This window comes from Scyliorhinus torazame, chromosome 13 (genome assembly GCF_047496885.1).
Source record: "Scyliorhinus torazame isolate Kashiwa2021f chromosome 13, sScyTor2.1, whole genome shotgun sequence".
Lineage (NCBI taxonomy): Eukaryota > Metazoa > Chordata > Chondrichthyes > Carcharhiniformes > Scyliorhinidae > Scyliorhinus > Scyliorhinus torazame.
Genome location: NC_092719.1, coordinates 35,361,826 through 35,379,344, shown reverse-complemented (window position 1 = coordinate 35,379,344; position 17,519 = coordinate 35,361,826). Strand labels below are relative to the sequence as shown.

At 52.6% G+C, this 17,519-nt stretch overlaps 1 protein-coding gene across 2 annotated transcripts in view; it reads right to left on the bottom strand.

Annotated features, from left to right (window-relative positions):
* The window catches only part of fbxl13 (F-box and leucine-rich repeat protein 13), a 444,736-nt gene that overhangs the window by 72,879 nt on the left and 354,338 nt on the right, over window positions 1-17,519 (bottom strand). The gene's annotated exons all lie outside the window — the stretch shown is intronic.

Here is a 17,519-nt window from a genome sequence, read left to right as displayed (position 1 = left end):
GAAAGCTTGCAAGCCGATGGCAATCGTGTCCTGTTTGCACAATTGCGAGGCACAGAGGAGGTCGTTAGGACGCTCCGTAGAGAGATAGAGGAGACAGAAGTAGTGAGGTAGACGCGAGTGAGGTAGAGAAAGAGAATCGAGATCTGAAAGAGCAGTTAGCAGCAAGGGACAGAGAGGTGCATAATGCCAAGAGGGCACATCAGTCTTGTCTCGCGCATTTGAACAGCTTTCAGACACAATACGATAAGGCCTACCAGGACACGCAACGTGCGGTCTTGGTAAGACAAGAAACAGAACAGCAAGTTGAGAAATTGCAGAAACAGTGCAACGATTTAAAAGCAGCCCTACGAGCACTCCGTACTTCCACAATGGAACAAAGGCAGAGCTCAGTAGACCATGCAAAGTGCCGGAAGCAAATTGCAGAATTGCAATTTCTGCTGTCCGTTCAAAATGGCTTTCAGAGTACATTCGGACCCCAATTAGATCAAGAAAACGGCCCCGATTGGCAGGAATTGAACGAGACTGCCCATAGATACGTACATGGGACATGTACGCAGGAAAACCCCCAGAAAAGGAAAGCGCCCCAACCCCCAACTGAACAGGCAGAACACACCCCCATGAATCCTGTGACCACACACCGCAGGGCCGCAGGAGAAGGAGAAGCAGACTTCCTTTACACAACCCCGTTAACCGTGACCCAATTACGGGACGCGTGTGGAAAAATGATACCGTTCCTTCCCACCAATTTTTCGCGAAAGTCAAACAACAGGCTACCATGTACGGCCTGGACAAAAAGGAGCAAGTGAAGCTCACAGTTTTAAGCCCCGACCCTTCAGTCGTAGCAGCCCTTCCCGACCCACAGAATGTAGGAGGAGGCACACTCCAAGAGATGAACACAGCGATCCTTGATGCGATCGGCTTTAACAGAGGAGACCCCGTAGAAGGCCTAAATAAGTGTAGGCAAAAGAAGACAGAGCACCCCACAGCGTTTGCTAGATGTTTGTGGATTCACTTTACCGCAGTTTTTGGAGAGTTAGCCCGTGCCCGTTTGTCCCCAGATAATATGGCCAAATGAACCCGAATTCTAGTCTCCCACGCCACAGAAGCAGGACGAAAAGCTTGCGCAAATTATGACCCCTCAGATGAGGCCCACATTGAAAATGGGTTTTGAAGAGATTGTGTCGCGCTTGGGAGCAATCAATTGCAGGCAAAACTGCATTTATAACACCCGATGAAGAGCAGGTAGAAATGAACCCAGTTAAAGCACACCAGAACCCTGCATGGGTAAATGAGGGCAGGAACAGCCAACCCCAGCCAAAACCTCAAGAATGTTATAACTGTGGACAGCTAGGACACTTTGCACGAGAGTGCAACGCGCTCCAGAAGCAGCAGAGAAACCAACAGAGAATAGGGCAAAGCCGATCCATAGCGTTAGCGCCCGTTCAGAGAGTACAGACATGAATGGCACCGACTGACGGTGTTCGGGCTCCCCAACTTGGGTCTGCGACATCCTTTGAGACAAGTCCGGTAGACCGTTAGTAGCAGGCAAAGTTTGGGGACAACCCGTGGAATTTCTTTGGGACACAGGAGGGTCCCGCACCACAGTCAATTCCTCCACGATGTTCCAGCGAGACATGTGGCCCACAACAGACACCATTATACTCAGCGGTTTTACAGGCCATTTACAACAGGGACACATCACAGTCCCTATAGCAATACAGATAGGGAACATTGCAACCAAGCACCCCGTAGTTTTAGTTGATCTGCCCCAGACAGCAGAACATATCCTTGGGATCGATTTCATGAGCTCCCCTAACCTTTCTTTCGACCCAGTGGACAAGTGTGTATGGAAAATGGCAAAGGCAGCATGAGCCCCCGCCATGCTCACAGTAGGAGAATACATAAATAGGATTAGCTCAGTAGGAGACTTCTGGTTCGACCCTCGAGCCATTAGTGCAGACAAACAGGTTAGGGCAGTCCTGCAGGAACACAAAGCAGCATTTGCACAGCACAAGCATGACTGTGGCAGTTTGACTGGCTTTGTGAACGTTACAGGTCCCGACCCAAAACCCCAGAAGTAGTACCGATTTCCCCAGGAAGCAGAGGGAGAAATCTCCAAAGTAATAGAGAGTTTGTTGGATCAAGGCGTACTCAGATCAGTAGCCTCCACAAACAAGGCACCGATTTGGCCCGTCGGGAAACCAGATGGATCATGGCGACTGACCATTGATTACCGGGAACTGAACAAAGTAACCCCAGCAGCAGCCCCCACTGTAGCCACAAGTCCTGAGACCATGCTTAAACAGGGACTCCAGTCAAACTTTTTTTTGGTTTTGGACATTAGTAATGGCTTCTGGTCCATTCCATTGGCTAAAGCATGCCAGTACATATTCGCCTTTACATTCCAAGGGCAGCAATACACATGGACGTGCCTTCTACAAGGCTTCCACAACTCCCCCTCCATTTTCCACTGACAGCTGGCAAATGGATTAGCAACATTTTCCCGCCCCGATTTTCTGGTCCAGTATGTAGACAACTTGTTACTACAGACAGACACAAAAGGAGAGCACATTTTGCTTCTTGCCGATCTCCTAACACTCCTAAAAGAAATTGGTTGTAAAGTCAACCCCAAGAAGGCCCAGATTCTGAAAGAAAAAGTGATTTACTTGGGAACAGTGATCACTCATGGTAAACGTGAGATCGAGCACAAGAGAATTGACTCGATCGTCAAATTGCCCCTTCCCCACAATGTCTCAGCCCTCCGGTCACTTTTAGGACTGGTTGGTTACTGCCAAAACCATATTGACGGTTTCACCACTAAAGCAGCACCCCTTTCCGAACTTCTCAAGAAGCAGGCACCTTGGGAATGGCTTCCACAGCATACAGATGCCGTGGACGCTTAAAAAAGAGCACTCAGCACAGCTCCCGCACTACAGGTCCCAGATCCACATTCCCCGCACGCTATAGAGGTAGCAAGCACCGACCGAACCCTCTCGGCCGTGTTCCTCCAGGAACGCCACGACCAATTACGCCCCATAGCATACGCCTCACGCATGTTAGACCCCGTAGAGCAAGGATTTTCTGCCTGTGAAAGGCACCTGCTCACAGTTTTTTGGGCAGTGCAATACTTCGCCTACATTACAAGACTCAACCGCATCACCATCCTCACAGAACACACACCGACACAGCTATTGTTAGAAGGCCGACTTAAAGATGGCACAGTCAGCCAAATTTGCGCAGCCCGTTGGACCCTTCTTTTGCAGGGGTGGGACATCACGGTAAAGAGAACCAAAACCCACACATTCCTTGCCGATAATCTGCAGTATGCAGGCACCCCTCACGAATGTGAAATCATCTCCACGAAACACAACACAGGCCCATTTATTCCCAAAACACCCCCCAGGAAAACAGGTAGTACAACCTAGAGACCCCAGCCCACAGATACGTGCGCACCCCTAAGGATTTATGTGGATGGCTCATCCACAGTGTTAAACGGAAAGAGAATTACCGGTTGCGGTATATATGTAGAGGACGCACAGGGACGTGCCCTAGATGAAATTTCCTTGACACTTAGGCTCGCAGGCAGCAGAGCTGGCAGCAATTGCGTATATTGTAGACCACCCAGACTCGTTCCCAACCCCAGCAGACATCTATTCAGACAGCTTGTATGTCTGCAATAGTTTGACAGAGTTCCTACCACTCTGGGAAACAAGAGGATTTGTTTCCGCAGACGCTAAACCCCTACCCTAGCCCCATTACTCTGCCATATCTTAGAGACAGTGAAGGATAGGAAATACGGCATAATTAAGGTTCGCAGTCATCACCGTTCTTCCCCCCCGGACACGTTAAAGCAGACGCCCTAGCGAAGGCAGGCTCCAGGCATGGTTATTTCTGGAACCCCCCCGAAAGCACCCCAGTACACGCAGTTCAGGTCTCACAGACCAACATTTAGGATTTAGCGAAGGCCCAGAAAGAGGATGAGAAACTCGGGGAAGTTTTAAAGGGAACCTTCCCAGCCCCGTACGACAAGTTTAAAAACGCAATCACCACACACGACGGTGTGATTTTAAAGGATGGCATTTATATAGTCCCCAGCCAGGACAGGAACCAGATCATTTGGCAGTTCCATGACAATCATGGACACCAAGGAATTGAACCCACCCTAGCCCACCTCAGACCGCTTTGCTGATGGCCTGATTTAAAAACCGATGTCACACTTCCGGTTGCGGCTATGCGGAGCTAATTCGCACATTCGGCGGCTCCCGCAAAAACGGACTTTTGGGCTTTTTTCAGGGCCCCCAACGGCACTTTTTCAACATTTCCTGGTGTGGGAAGGAGTCTATAACAGCTCCCCGTCAGTATATGGCTTCAATTAGGAGCGGGGCGACAAAAAAGGTGGTGGTGGACCCGAAGAAGGTGCGAGGGAAGAAGGACAAAATGGCGGCGGGCAGAGACCAGGCAGCGTGGATGCAGTGGGCGGAGGAGCAGCAGGAGGGTATCCAGCACTGTTTCAGAGAGATTAAAACGGACCTGCTAGAGCCGATGAAGGCTTCAATTGATAAGCTGCTGGAGATACAGACGGCCCAAGGGGTGGCCATCCGCGAGGCTCGACAAAAGATCTCTGACAATGAGGACGAGATCTTGGGCCTAGCGGTAAAGGTGGAGGCGCACGAGGCGCTCCACAAGAAATGGCAGGAGCGGTTCGAGGACATGGAGAATCGGTCGAGGCGGAAGAATCTGCAGATTCTGGGCCTCCCGGAGGGGCTGGAGGGGCCGGACATGGGGGCCTATGTGGTCACCATGTTGAACTCGCTGATGGGAGCGGGATCCTTCCAGGGGCCCCTGGAGCTGGAAGGGGCCCATAGAGTGCTGGTGAGGAGGCCCAAGGCTAACGGGCCTCCCCGGGCGGTGCTGGTGAGGTTCCATCGGTTCGTCGATCGGGAGTGTGTGCTCAGGTGGGCCAAGAAGGAGAGGAGCAGCAGGTGGGAGAACGTGGAGGTTCGGATATACCAGGACTGGAGTGCGGAGGTGGCGAAGAGGAGGGCCGGGTACAATCGAGCGAAGGCGGTGCTGCACAGGAAGGCGGTGTAGTTTGGCATGTTGCAGCCGGCGCAACTGTGGGTTACCTACAAGGACCGGCACCATTATTTTGAGTCTCCGGAGGAGGCGTGGGCCTTTGTTCAGGCCGAGAAGTTGGACACAGATTGAGGGTCGGGATGGGCGATTGGGGACTGCGGTTGATAGGTTATGTTTATTTTTGTTTCGAGGGGGGGGGGGCCTTTGTATTGCTCCAGGTTTCTTTGTCTCTTGTGTTTTTCTCTTTCGGGTCGGTGAGGGTGGCTGGGGCGGGTTGGGCACTGTTTTGGTCGGGGGGGCTCTTGGAGGGGGTAGGTAAACGGAACAGGGGGGGTGGACGGTGGTGAGACGGGGCCCTGCGGGGGAGGGGGAGGCCCGAGTCAGGGGTGAGGGGACCGGGCCTGTAAAAGGAGCTGCGTCAGAGGTGGCGGGGCCTGGTAGGTGGAAAGCACGGGCTTTTTCCCGTGCTGAAGACTGGAGGGGGCGGTGCCGGAGCGGGGAAGCGAGGGTTGTTTCCCGCGCTTAGAACGGAAGGGGGAGGGGGAGAGCCTATGGATGGGGACGGGAGAGGAGGGTGTGCCACACAATGGGAGGAATCGAAGGAGAGGCGGGAGTGGCCGGGGTCAGCAGGAGTCAGCTGACTTGCGGAAGTGCAATGGGGGGAGTAAATCAGCTAGGATGGGTCCTAGCCGGGGGTGGGGGGGGGGGGGGGGGAGGGGAATCAAGTTGCTGCTGCTACGGTCAAGGAGGAGCTGGAGCGAGTGGGGGGGGCGGGGGGTCGAGACTGGGGTATGCCGCTGTGGGGAACGGGCCGGGTGTAGGGTGAGGGCGCGTGGCTGGCCGAGGAGGGGTCATGGCTAGTCGGCGGGGGAGGGGGGCGGGTAGCCCCCTAATCCGGCTGATAACCTGGAATGTAAGGGGACTGAATGGGCCAGTTAAACGGGCCCGTGTGTTCGCGCACCTGAAGGGGCTCAAGGCGGATGTGGTTATGCTTCAGGAGACACACCTGAAGGTGGCAGACCAGGTAAGATTGAGGAAAGGGTGGGTAGGTCAGATGTTTCATTCAGGGCTGGATGCCAAAAATCGAGGGGTGGCGATCTTGGTGGGAAAGAAGGTGTCATTCGAGGCATCGAGCATTGTGGCAGATAATGGTGGTAGGTACATAATGGTAAGTGGTTAGTTGCAGGGAGAGAGGGTGGTACTGGTCAATGTGTATGCCCCGAACTGGGACGATGCGGGTTTTATGCGGCGTATGCTGGGTCGGATCCCAGACTTGGAAGTGGGGGGCCTGATAATGGGGGGAAGACTTTAACACGGTGCTGGATCCGGCACTAGATCGCTCCAGGTCTAGGACAGGTAGGAAGCTGGCGGCGGCTAGAGTGCTGAGGGGGGTTATGGACCAGATGGGAGGGGTGGACCCTTGGATATTTGCAAGGCCGGGGGCTAGGGAATTTTCATTCTTCTCATATGTCTATAAGGCTTATTCTCAAATCGACTTTTTCATTTTGAGTAGGGTGCTGATAGCGAGAGTAGAGGATACTGAGTATTCGGCAATAACCATTTCGGACCACGCCCCGCATTGGGTGGACTTGGAGATGGGGGAGGAGAGGGACCAGCGCCTGCTGTGGCGCTTGGAGGTGGGGCTGTTGGCGGACGAGGAGGTGAGCGAGCGGGTCCAAGGAAGTATAGAGAGGTACTTGGAGACCAACGACAACGGGGAGGTCCAAGTGGGGATGTTATGGGAGGCACTGAAGGCGGTGGTGAGGGGAGAGCTGGTCTCCATTATGGCCCACAGGGAGCGGAGGGAGCGGGCGGAGAGGGAGAGGCTGGTGGGGGAGATGGTGAGGGTAGACAGGAGGTATGCGGAGGAGCCCGAGGAAGGATTGTTGAGGAAGAGGCGTAGCCTCCAGGCCGAATTCTACCTGGTGACCACCAGGAAGGCGGAGGTGCAGTGGAGGAAGGCCCAGGGGGAGATTTAAGAGTATGGGGAAAAGGCAAGCCGGATGCTGGCGCATCAGCTTCGGAAGCGGGACGCAGCTAGGGAGATCGGGGGAGTTAAGGACAGGGGAGGGAGTGTGGTGCGGAGTGGGGTTGGCATCAATGGGGTCTTCAGGGTCTTTTATGAGGAATTGTACCGATCCGAGCCCCCATGGGAGGAGGGAGGGATGGGCCGCTTCCTGGACCAATTGAGGTTTCTAAAGGTGGAAGAGGGACTGGTGGCGGGAATTGGGGGCCCCGATTGGGCTGGAGGAGCTGATCAAAGGGATAGGAAGCATGCAGACGGGGAAAGCACCGGGGCCGGACGGTTTCCCGGTCGAATTCTATAAAAAATATATGGACCTGTTGGGCCCGCTGTTAGTCAGGACCTTTAATGAGGCAAGGGACAGAGGGGCTTTTTCCCCGACGATGTCCTGGGCACTGATCTCCTTGATCCTGAAGCGGGACAAGGATCCCCTGCAATGTGGGTCTTACAGACCGATTTGCTTGCTAAATGTAGATGCCAAGGTGCTGGCGAAGGTCTTAGCCACGAGGATTGAGGATTGTGTGCCGCAGATCATCCATGAAGACCAGACGGGGTTTGTGAAGGGGAGACATTTGAACGCGAATGTTCGAAGGCTTTTGAACGTTATCATGATGCCGGCGAGGGAGCACTGGCGATTGAACCCCTGGCTATGGCACTGAGGGAGTCAAAGAACTGGAGGGGGTTGGTGCGGGGTGGGGAGGAGCGTAGGGTGTCACTTTATGCGGACGACCTGCTGCTGTATGTGGCGGACCCGGTGGGAAGAATGCCGGAGGTAATGAGGATTCTTAGGGAATTTTGGGGGTACAAGCTCAACATGGGGAAGAGCGAGCTGTTCGTAGTTCATCCAGGGGATCAGGAGAGGGGGATTGGCGGGCTCCCACTAAAAAAGGCGGAGAGGAACTTCAGGTATTTGGGGGTCCAGGTGGCCAGGAGCTGGGGGGCCCTGCATAGGCTTAATTTTACAAGGCTGGTGGAGCAAATGGAGGAGGAGTTCAAGAGGTGGGTGGCGTTGCTGCTGTCCTTGGAGGATAAGGGTGCAGTCAATCAAAATGACGGTGCTCCCAAGGTTCCAGTGCCTCCCCCTGTTTATCCCGAAGGCTTTTTTCAGGTGGGTTAACAGGAGTATAATGGGGTTTGTGTGGGCGCGAGGGACTCCGAGGGTGAGAAGCGTGTTCCTTGAGCGGAGTAGAGATAGGGGGGGGACTGGCGCTGCCCAACCTCTGTGGGTACTACTGGGCCGCCAATGCGACGATGGTGCACAAGTGGGTGATGGAGGGGAAGGGGGCTGCATGGAAGAGGCTGGAGACGGCGTCTTGTGTGGGTACGAATCTGGGGGCGCTGGCAACGGCGCCGCTGCCGCTCCCTCCAAGGAGGTATACCCCGAGCCTGGTGGTGGTGGCTGCCCTCAAAATCTGGGGGCAGTGGAGGCGGCACGGGGGGGGGGGAAGTTGGGGCCTCGGCGTGGACCCCATTACAGGGGAACCACCGGTTCACCCCAGGAAGAACAGGTGGAGGGTTTTCGGGGTGGCACAGGGCAGGGATACGAAAGTTGGGGGACCTGTTTGTGGACGGGAAGTTCGCGAGCCTGGGTGAGCTGGAGGAGAGGTACGGGCTCCCCCCAGGGAACACCTTCAGGTACTTACAGGTAAGGGCGTTTGCCAGATGGCAGGTGGTGGAATTCCCGCGGCTACTGCCACACACAGTACAGGACAGGGTGCTCTCGGAAACTTACCAGGTGATGCAGGAGGAGGAGGCGGCCTCGGTGGTGGAGGTGAAAGGTAAGTGGGAGGAGGAGTTGGGAGAGGAAATTGAGGAAGAGACGTGGGCAGATGCCCTGGGGAGGGTGAACTCTTCCTCATCGTGTGTGAGGCTCAGCCTCATACAGTTTAAGGTCCTGCACAGGGCACACATGACCTGGACAAGGATGAGCCGGTTTTTTGGGGGTGAGGACAGGTGTGTTAGGTGCTCAGGGAGCCCAGCAAATCACACCCATATGTTCTGGGCATGCCCAGCGCTGGAGGAATTTTGGAAGGGCGTAGCGAGGACAGTGTCGAGGGTGGTAGGATCCAGGGTCAAACCGGGCTGGGGGCTCGCAATATTTGGGGTGGCAGAGGAGCCGGGGGGTGTAGGAGGCGAAAGAGGCCGGTATTCTGGCCTTTGCGTCCCTGGTAGCCCGGCGAAGGATTCTTCTTCAGTGGAAGGATGCGAGGCCCCAAGCGTGGAATCCTGGATCAACGATATGGCGGGGTTCATTAAATTGGAGAGGGTGAAATTCGCCTTGAGAGGGTCGGTACAAGGGTTCTTTAGGCAGTGGCAACCGTTCTTAGACTTCCTGGCAGAACGGTAGACATTGGTCAATGGCAGCAGCAACTCGGGGGGGTGGGGGGGGGGGGGGTTACTTTATTTCAGTTTTTGTTATTTACACTGGAGGGTCCAGGGGGTGTATATACCTGTTGTGTTAAGTTGGGGTGTTAAAGTTAATTTATTATTTATGTACAGGGGGGAGGGGGGTTGCTTTTATAGACCGTGTTTTGTACTTAACCCTGTTGGGTTCTTTTCTTATTTTGTTATTGATATTTTATGAAAACCTTTAATAAAAATTAATTTTTTTAAAAACCCGATGTCACACACTACATAGAGAATTGTTTAATCTGTGCCCAGAACAATCCAGACAGAAATGCTAAAAAGGCTCAACTTAGCCATACCCGCCCCATTAATGGACACTGGACAAATCTCCAGATAGATTATCTAGGACCCTGTGCAGAAATGGTTACAAGTATGTGTTGGTGGTCATAGATGCCTTCACAAAATGGGTGGAAGCATTTCCGTCAAGAACTAATACGGCCAAGACGACGGCTAAAATATTAACACACCACATCTTTACAAGATGGGGCCTCCCACGCAGTATAGAGTCCGACCAAGGCTCCCATTTCACCGGACGTGTAATGAAAAACATTCTCATGATTTTCGGAATTACACAAAAGTTCCATATTGCATACCACCCCCAGTCAGTGGTATTGTAGAACGAATGAATAGGACATTGAAAGCCACCCTCAGGAAAATGGTTCAGCAAAACAATAGCACCTGGGATTCAGTACTCCCATTTGCATTGATGTTTTTAAGAAACACAGTGTCTACATCCACAGGTTACATCCCCCCACACTCTCATGACCGGACGCCCCATGAAAGGCACTGAGTATTTACTAGGATTGGATTTGGCCAGCCCCGCAGTTACAGCCCTCACACATGAAAACGCGGTCACACAACTGGTACAGAACATAAAGGCAGCCCAACTCGCCGCAGCAGTGAGATTTGGAACCCGGAAGAAACAGAGCAAGGCCTGTTTCGACAAAACAGTACACGCCACTGAGTTTACAGTAGGGCAACAAGTTATGCTTTCCCTTTACAACCCCAGCTCATTCCTCTCCCCAAAATTTTCTGGTCCGTACTCCATTTCGGACAAAGTCAGCGCCTCAGTATACAAAATAACCTATCCCAATGATAAGTCTGCGTGGTTTCATATAAACCAGCTCAAGGCTTACGGCTCACAGAATAACCACACACACCACATCCTGCTCGCAGCAGCAGACGATCACGCCCCGCCCACAGATGACGTATTCCTACCCTCCCCCAACCACTCCAGCCCGTCCTCAGACACGACTTCAACTCCGCCCCCAGTGGCACGACTCTGCCTCTCCCTTCCCTCAACCAGCAGCGACAGCGCCAGTGATAGCGATCAAGATGACGATAACCACAGCACACCACATTACGCCTACACCCCTGCACCAGGCCCCACTCCCAGTGAATCTGAGCATGATTCTACCGACCCATTTAAAATCACTTATATCAAAGCCCCTGACCCAGACCCACCGCCCGACGATTACGGATTGAAGCATACCTCGACACACGATTCTGGCACCGAGACAATTCGTTCAGGCTCATCCGGAATGATGAGATGGACCCCAATTCGTCCCAAGCAGCTTTAGCACGGTTACTACAGACAAGAGTTTGGCAGCCGGAAGATGATGACTTAGAGTCTGACTCCCACCAAACCAATCCCTTTGCGACCCTGTTCGCTATTGAGCAGTGAGGTGTCCAGATGATGGAGAAAAAAGGAACCGATGGAGAGATACGGTGTCCTTTCTGATGGAACCTGCACCATGTTTGTTGAATGTTTGTTCGTTAGTGTTATCGTTAAGTGTTGTGTGTAAACTCGGAAAGTTTTTTCACGGCCCCACGTCACCACCCCACTTTGACGGCCAATGGCTGTTAGAGGAACTAGTTTGTCCCCAGAAACTTGTTAATGGAACAAGTTTGTCCCAGACAATAGTTTCAGAGGAACTAGTTTGTCGACAGAACTTGTTAAAGGTACAAGTTTGTCCCAGACAAAGGTTCAGAGGAACTAGTTTGTCGACAGAACCCGACTCATAGTTGCTCTCCAAATTCGAGAGGCAGCCCCCCACGACGACCACATTCTTACCTGTTCTTGCCGGTTGCTCAGGCAGTGGAGAAACGGCATTGGTCCCCGCCCTGCCTGAGGATCCCCCTCTGGTCAGCTACGCTTGGGTAGAGCACATACGGCATTGATCATCGTCCTATCCGGGGATCCCACCCATTTTTACCTGCCACTGCCCATACGCACCCCATTTTGGCTCGTTACGTTCAAAATTCTTTTGTTTGCTTTTGGCAACCCTTAGGTTGCTTCCCTATGCTATTTACATCCTCAAACGCTGGGATGGTAAATCACACAGGCTGCGAGATGGCTCGCAGTACAGCAGTATTTTCTTAGATGTCTTGTCCAAATATTTGTTTTTTAAAAATAAATAAAAATGAGGGAGTCACAGATGGTGACCAATTATAAAGGGAAATTGGCAGTAAAGGACAAACAGACAGACATACGAGATCTTAAGCAAGATAGTAACAGAAATTATGCTTGTGTTCACAGAACTCCAGAAACCCAGGAACCCCAGAGGAAGACAAAGAAGTCTGACAAAGATGAAGACAGACTTCGTGTTCACATGGATCTTAGCGGGATTCCTTCAGTTGCGCGCGGACGATACCACCCTGACCCCTACCACACAAACCGTAAATGACTCTCACCCCTGTAATACACGGAACCCCGAGATAACTAGCCCAGCGACAGCTAGCAATACCCCGACCTGGTGTGATAGGTTTATCACCTGGTACTCACTCTCATATGTAGTAGAAGCATTCTTAGTGCTGGCGATACTTTGCAGTGTTGTACAAACGTTTAGAGTCAGGAAATGGCGAAACAGAGCATATCGCTCTCGCACCCCGGTATACAGATTTAGGTCCCCCATTTTCGGATTTCACCAGACCCCCGAACCCATTGGGACAGATTAAAGTGCATCCATTTTGTTTAATGTATTCTATGGAATAAAGAGATGTAAACCTCTGTGTCTGACTGCCAGGCCCGAGAAATTTGTGTGCTGCTATTTTGTACAGTTTAAGATGTATAGATTATGTTTGGATTGTTTGTATTTTTGGATTGTTTAAATGAGGATAGTTTATTGAGAATAGTTAGAAGTTCCAGTTTTTTATTTTTCTGTAATGCATGTATTAATGTCATAGCGCCCCGTAGAATTTTTGATAATGAATGTATTTTAAATGGTTTAGGTAAAATTGTGTTGCATACGATAGGACAGTGTAGAGCCTAAGCATGGGTGCCCCGGGGATCAGAGGATGAAGACGCCATGGTAATGTGATCCTTCACGCTTCGCGTTGAGGATCACAAGGAGGGACTATAGCCATCTGGGATGGCCACGTCCCGATTACAAAATGGACACTTGCAAAGACTACAGGGAAAATTGGACAATGCTAAGAAACAAGCAGGTGCAAGCTCTGTCTGTTGATTAGAACCTTTAACGCTCAGACTGTACAGAAACTACCAAACGATTTACATACTAATGAGCCATCTCCGGGGACAAAAGGAAAACATTTAGATACACAATGTTAGGACTGACTCCCCGGCGCCAGAAGAAGCTAAGACAAAGCTGACAGACAGTCACCAGGACACGCCCAGCGATCAGGGAACCACCCCTCTATTGGAGGAAAATCGATACCGATGATTGGGAAAGACCCAATTAGTTGAGGCCAAGTTCAAGGCCCGCCCAAAAGAGCGCAAAGCCCTTTTGAGTATAAAAGGTAGCCCCCAAGGGAGAATCCTCCTCTTTTGGCTTTGGCTCTCACCGAAGAGAGAGACCTGCCTAGCAGCTACAGCAGACCAATTAAGATCCAAGTCAACGCACGCTACGAGATAGATGCTCCTAGTTGCTACCCTGTAAACAGCTCAACCCAGCAGCCTCAGAACCAAGCAAAGGCCATTGTTCCTCTGACTGAGTGGGCGCCCGAAGCTAAGTATAGGCTTTAGTAATAGTGGTAGTTTAGTTTTGTAGAGTTTATGCATGAGTAGATTTGACTGTGTGTAAATAAATGAGCTTTGCTTTTGAACTTACTAACTGGTGTATCGAGTCATTGATCAGTATTCGGTTCTGAACCTTGTGGCGGTGTCAAAAGATACCTGCCGACTCTTGAGCAAACGTGATTAAATAGAGCCAAATTAAGAACCAACCAAAAGTTAGCGACATGTGCCAGGGGTGATAGGGGAGGACCAAACCGGATTCGTGAAGGGGAGGCATCTGTCAGCCAACATTAGGAGATTACTGAATATGATAATGATGCCCCCCGAGGGACAGGAGGTGGAGGTGGTGGTCGTCATGGAAGAGGAGAAGGCCTCGATTGGGTGGAGTGGGACTATCTGTGGGAGGTGCTGGAACGATTTGGGTTTGGACAGGGATTTGTGGATTGGGTCCGGCTGCTGTACCAAGCACCAGTGGCAAGTGTGCGGACAAAGCGGGTGAGATCAGATCATTTTGGGCTGCATCGGAGGATGAGGCAGGGATATCCACTCTCCCCATTGCTCTTTGCCGTGGCTATAGAGCCACTGGCGATGGCGTTGAGGGGCTGGTAGGGGATAGTACAGGGGGGGGTGGAGGAGTGGAGCACAGGGTCTCGCTGTAAGCAGACAACTTGCTGTTATTTATTTCATACCCGCTGGAAGATATTGGGGGGGATTATGGGGATCGTAGAGGAATTCAGACGCTTCTCAAGGTATAAATTGAACGTGGGGAAGAGCAAGGTCTTTCCGATCCAAGCGAGGGGGCAGGAGAAGAGATTGGGGGAGATGCCATTCACGGTGCTGGGGAGGAACATTCAGTACTTGGGCATTCAGGTGGCGCGGCAGTGGGAGCAGCTGCATAAGTTGAATTTGGCTTGGTTGGTAGAGCAGATGAAGGGGGTCTTTAGGAGATGGGATGGGTTCCCGTTGTCACTGGTGGGAAGGGTTCAAATGGTGAAGGTGATGGTCCTCCCAAGGTTCCTGTTTGTGTTTCAGAGCCTCCCAATTTTTATTTCCAAGTCGTTTTTGAGGAGGGTGAATGCGGTGATTTCAGGTTTTGTGTGGGCGGGTGAAGAACAAAGGGCGAGATTCTCCGACCACCCCGCCGGGTCGGAGAATCACCGGGGGCTGGCGTGAATCCCGCCCCCGCCAGTTGCCGAATTCTCCGGCACCGGATATTTGGCGGGGGGGGAATCGCGCCGTGCCGGTTGGCGCCCCACCACCCCGCGATTCTCTGGCCCGGACGGGCCGAAGTCCCGCTGCTAGAATGCCTGTCCCGCCGGCGTAGATTAAACCACCTACCTTACCGGTGGGACAAGGCGGCGCGGGCGGGCTCCGGGGTCCTGGGGGGGAGCCGCGGGGTGATCTGGCCTCGGGGGGTGCCCCCACGGTGGCCTGTCCCGCGATCGGGGCCCACTGATCCGCGGGCGGGCCTGTGCCGTGGGGGCACTCTTTTCCTTCCGCCTTCGCCACGGTCCCCACCATGGCGGAGGCAGAAGAGACTCCCTCCACAGCGCTGGCGCGGGGATGCCGTGAGCGGCCGCTAACGCTCCCGCGCATGCGCCGCCCGGAGATGTCATTTCTGCGCCAGCTGGCGGGGCACCAAAGGCCTTTTCCGCCAGCTGGCGGGGCGGGAATTAGTCCGGCGTGGGCTGAGCCCCTTAAGGTTGGGGCTCGGCCCCCCAAGATGCGGAGGATTCCGCACCTTTGGGGCGGCGCGATGCCCGACTGATTTGCGCCGTTTTGGGCGCCGGTCGGTGGACATCGCGCCGATACCGGAGAATTTCGCCCAAGGTGCTGCTGGTACGAGGTTGGGGGGGGCGGGGGGGGGGGGGGGGCGGTTTGGCTCTCCCGAAAGTCATGAATTACTACTGAATGGCGAACATAGAGATAGATGGTCAGGAAATGGGTAGTGGGGGGAGGGAGCGGTATGGGAGCAGATGGAGGCAGCCTCATGTTTGGGAGTACTTTTAACGGCGCCTCTGCCATTCTCGCCGGCCAGGTGCTCCACAAGCCCGATGGTAGTTGTGACCATCAGGGTATGGGGACAGTGGCGGCAGCACCCGGGACTGGAAGGGGCCTCGGTTTAGGCACTGATATGTGGCAATCACCGGTTTGTTCCGGGAGGGCTGGGTGGGGATTGAGCGGTTTAGGGATTTGTTAATCAACGGTGGATTTTCTTGCTTGGAAGAGTTGGAGGACTAATTTGAGCTGCCCGTCAGGAATGGGTTACCGTATTTGCAGATGAGGGACTTAATTCGGAGGCAGATATCGCCCTTTCCTCACCTGCCGCCCCAGGGGTTACAAGATAAGGTGGAGTCAAGAACAGGGGTAGGGGAGGGAAGGTGTTGGAAATTTAAAAGGAACTGATGGACTGGGAGGGAGTCCCGATAGGGGAAGTGAAGCATAAGTGGGAGGATGAGTTAGGTAGGGAGTTGGAGGCTGGGCTGTGGCAGAATGCCCTGAGGAGAGTTAATGCATCCTCATTGTGCACAAAGCCTTATGCAGTTCAAGATGGTTCTCAGGGCACATATGACTGTGGCCAGGAAGAGCAGGTTTTTTGAAGGGGTGGAGGCTAGATGTGGGCGCTGCATGGGTGGGCCCTCGAACTATGTCCACATGTTCTGGGCATGTCCAAAGCTTGGGGGATTCTGGCAGGGGTTTACCAACGTTATGTCAGAGGTTCTGAAGGTGAGGGTGGTCCCCAGTCCATAGGTGGCGATTTTTGGTGTGTCAGATGACCCGGGAGTCCAGGGGGCGAGAGAAGCCGATGTCTTGGCCTTTGCCTTTCTGGTAGCCCGGAGACTGATATTGTTAGAATGGAGGGTCTCGGGGCCCCCAAAAATCGGAGTTGTGGGTGAGTGACCTGGCAGGGTCTCTTAGGCTAGAGAAAATAAAGTTCGCCTTGAGAGGTTCTGTGGAAGGGTTTGCCTCCGGACGTGGCAGCCGTTTATCAACTTCTTCAGGAAAAGTTAAGCTGTCAGCAGTAGGCAGTGGGGGGAGGGGGGTTAAAAGGGGGAGGCAGGGTGTGTTGAGCAAGGTAGGGGCAGGTCGGGTGGGAATTTTTTGTTGTGTTGGTTATGTGTAGCCAAGTTGGCTGGTTTGTGGTTGTGTACCTGTCCATTGTGATAAAATATAAATGTCTCTCTTTGATGTTTGTATTTAAAATTTTGAGGGTTGTTTGGGGGTTGGTGGGAGGGAGGAATTGTTGGCCAGGGGATTGGCATTGTATTTGTTACCGTTGATTGTTTGTTGGTGGGTGTAAATTTGGATGAAAATGTGAAAAAGGAGAATAAAAATATTTATTAAAAAAAATATAAGTGCCTCAATAAAATATCTTTCCAAAAAACAAATCTGGGAAAAAATGAGTACTTCCTGGTTAATCCCCCAGGAGGGGAGCCAATCTGGGGGTATAATCCTTCTGCTGGGCCAGAGGCAGCTTCCAGTATCTGGGCATCCAGGTGACATTTGATTGCTGTTGGCTTCATAAGTTAAACTTTATAATTTTGTGAGATAAGGTGAGACTCGATTTGCACAGATGGAGTAGCTTCCACTGTCCCTGGCTGGCAGAGTTCAAATCATGAAAATGAACATTCTGCCGAGGTTCCTAGTTTTGTTCCAATGAGTTGGGACCCCTCTTAGGTGAGGATGTGTGGACTGAGGTACTCTATTGGGTACATTCCACCTCATCCTGTGCGTGGCTCAACCTCATCCAACTCAAGGTGGTTCATAGAGCTCATCTAACCAAAGGTAGAATGAGCGGGATCGTTGATGGAGTGTGATACAGGTGCAAGCAGTGTTCTCGTGGGTCCTCCAATCATATTTACATGCTCTGGTCTTGTCCAAAGATGGTGAGCTTTTAGGTGTCCTTCTTTAGCACCATGTCAACAGTTCTTAACATTGAATTGGAGCATTGTCCATTGGTAGCGATTTTCGGGGTTTTGGACTCGCTGGGGCTGTGGACCAGGATGAGGGCGGATACGCTTACCTTTGCCTCACTGA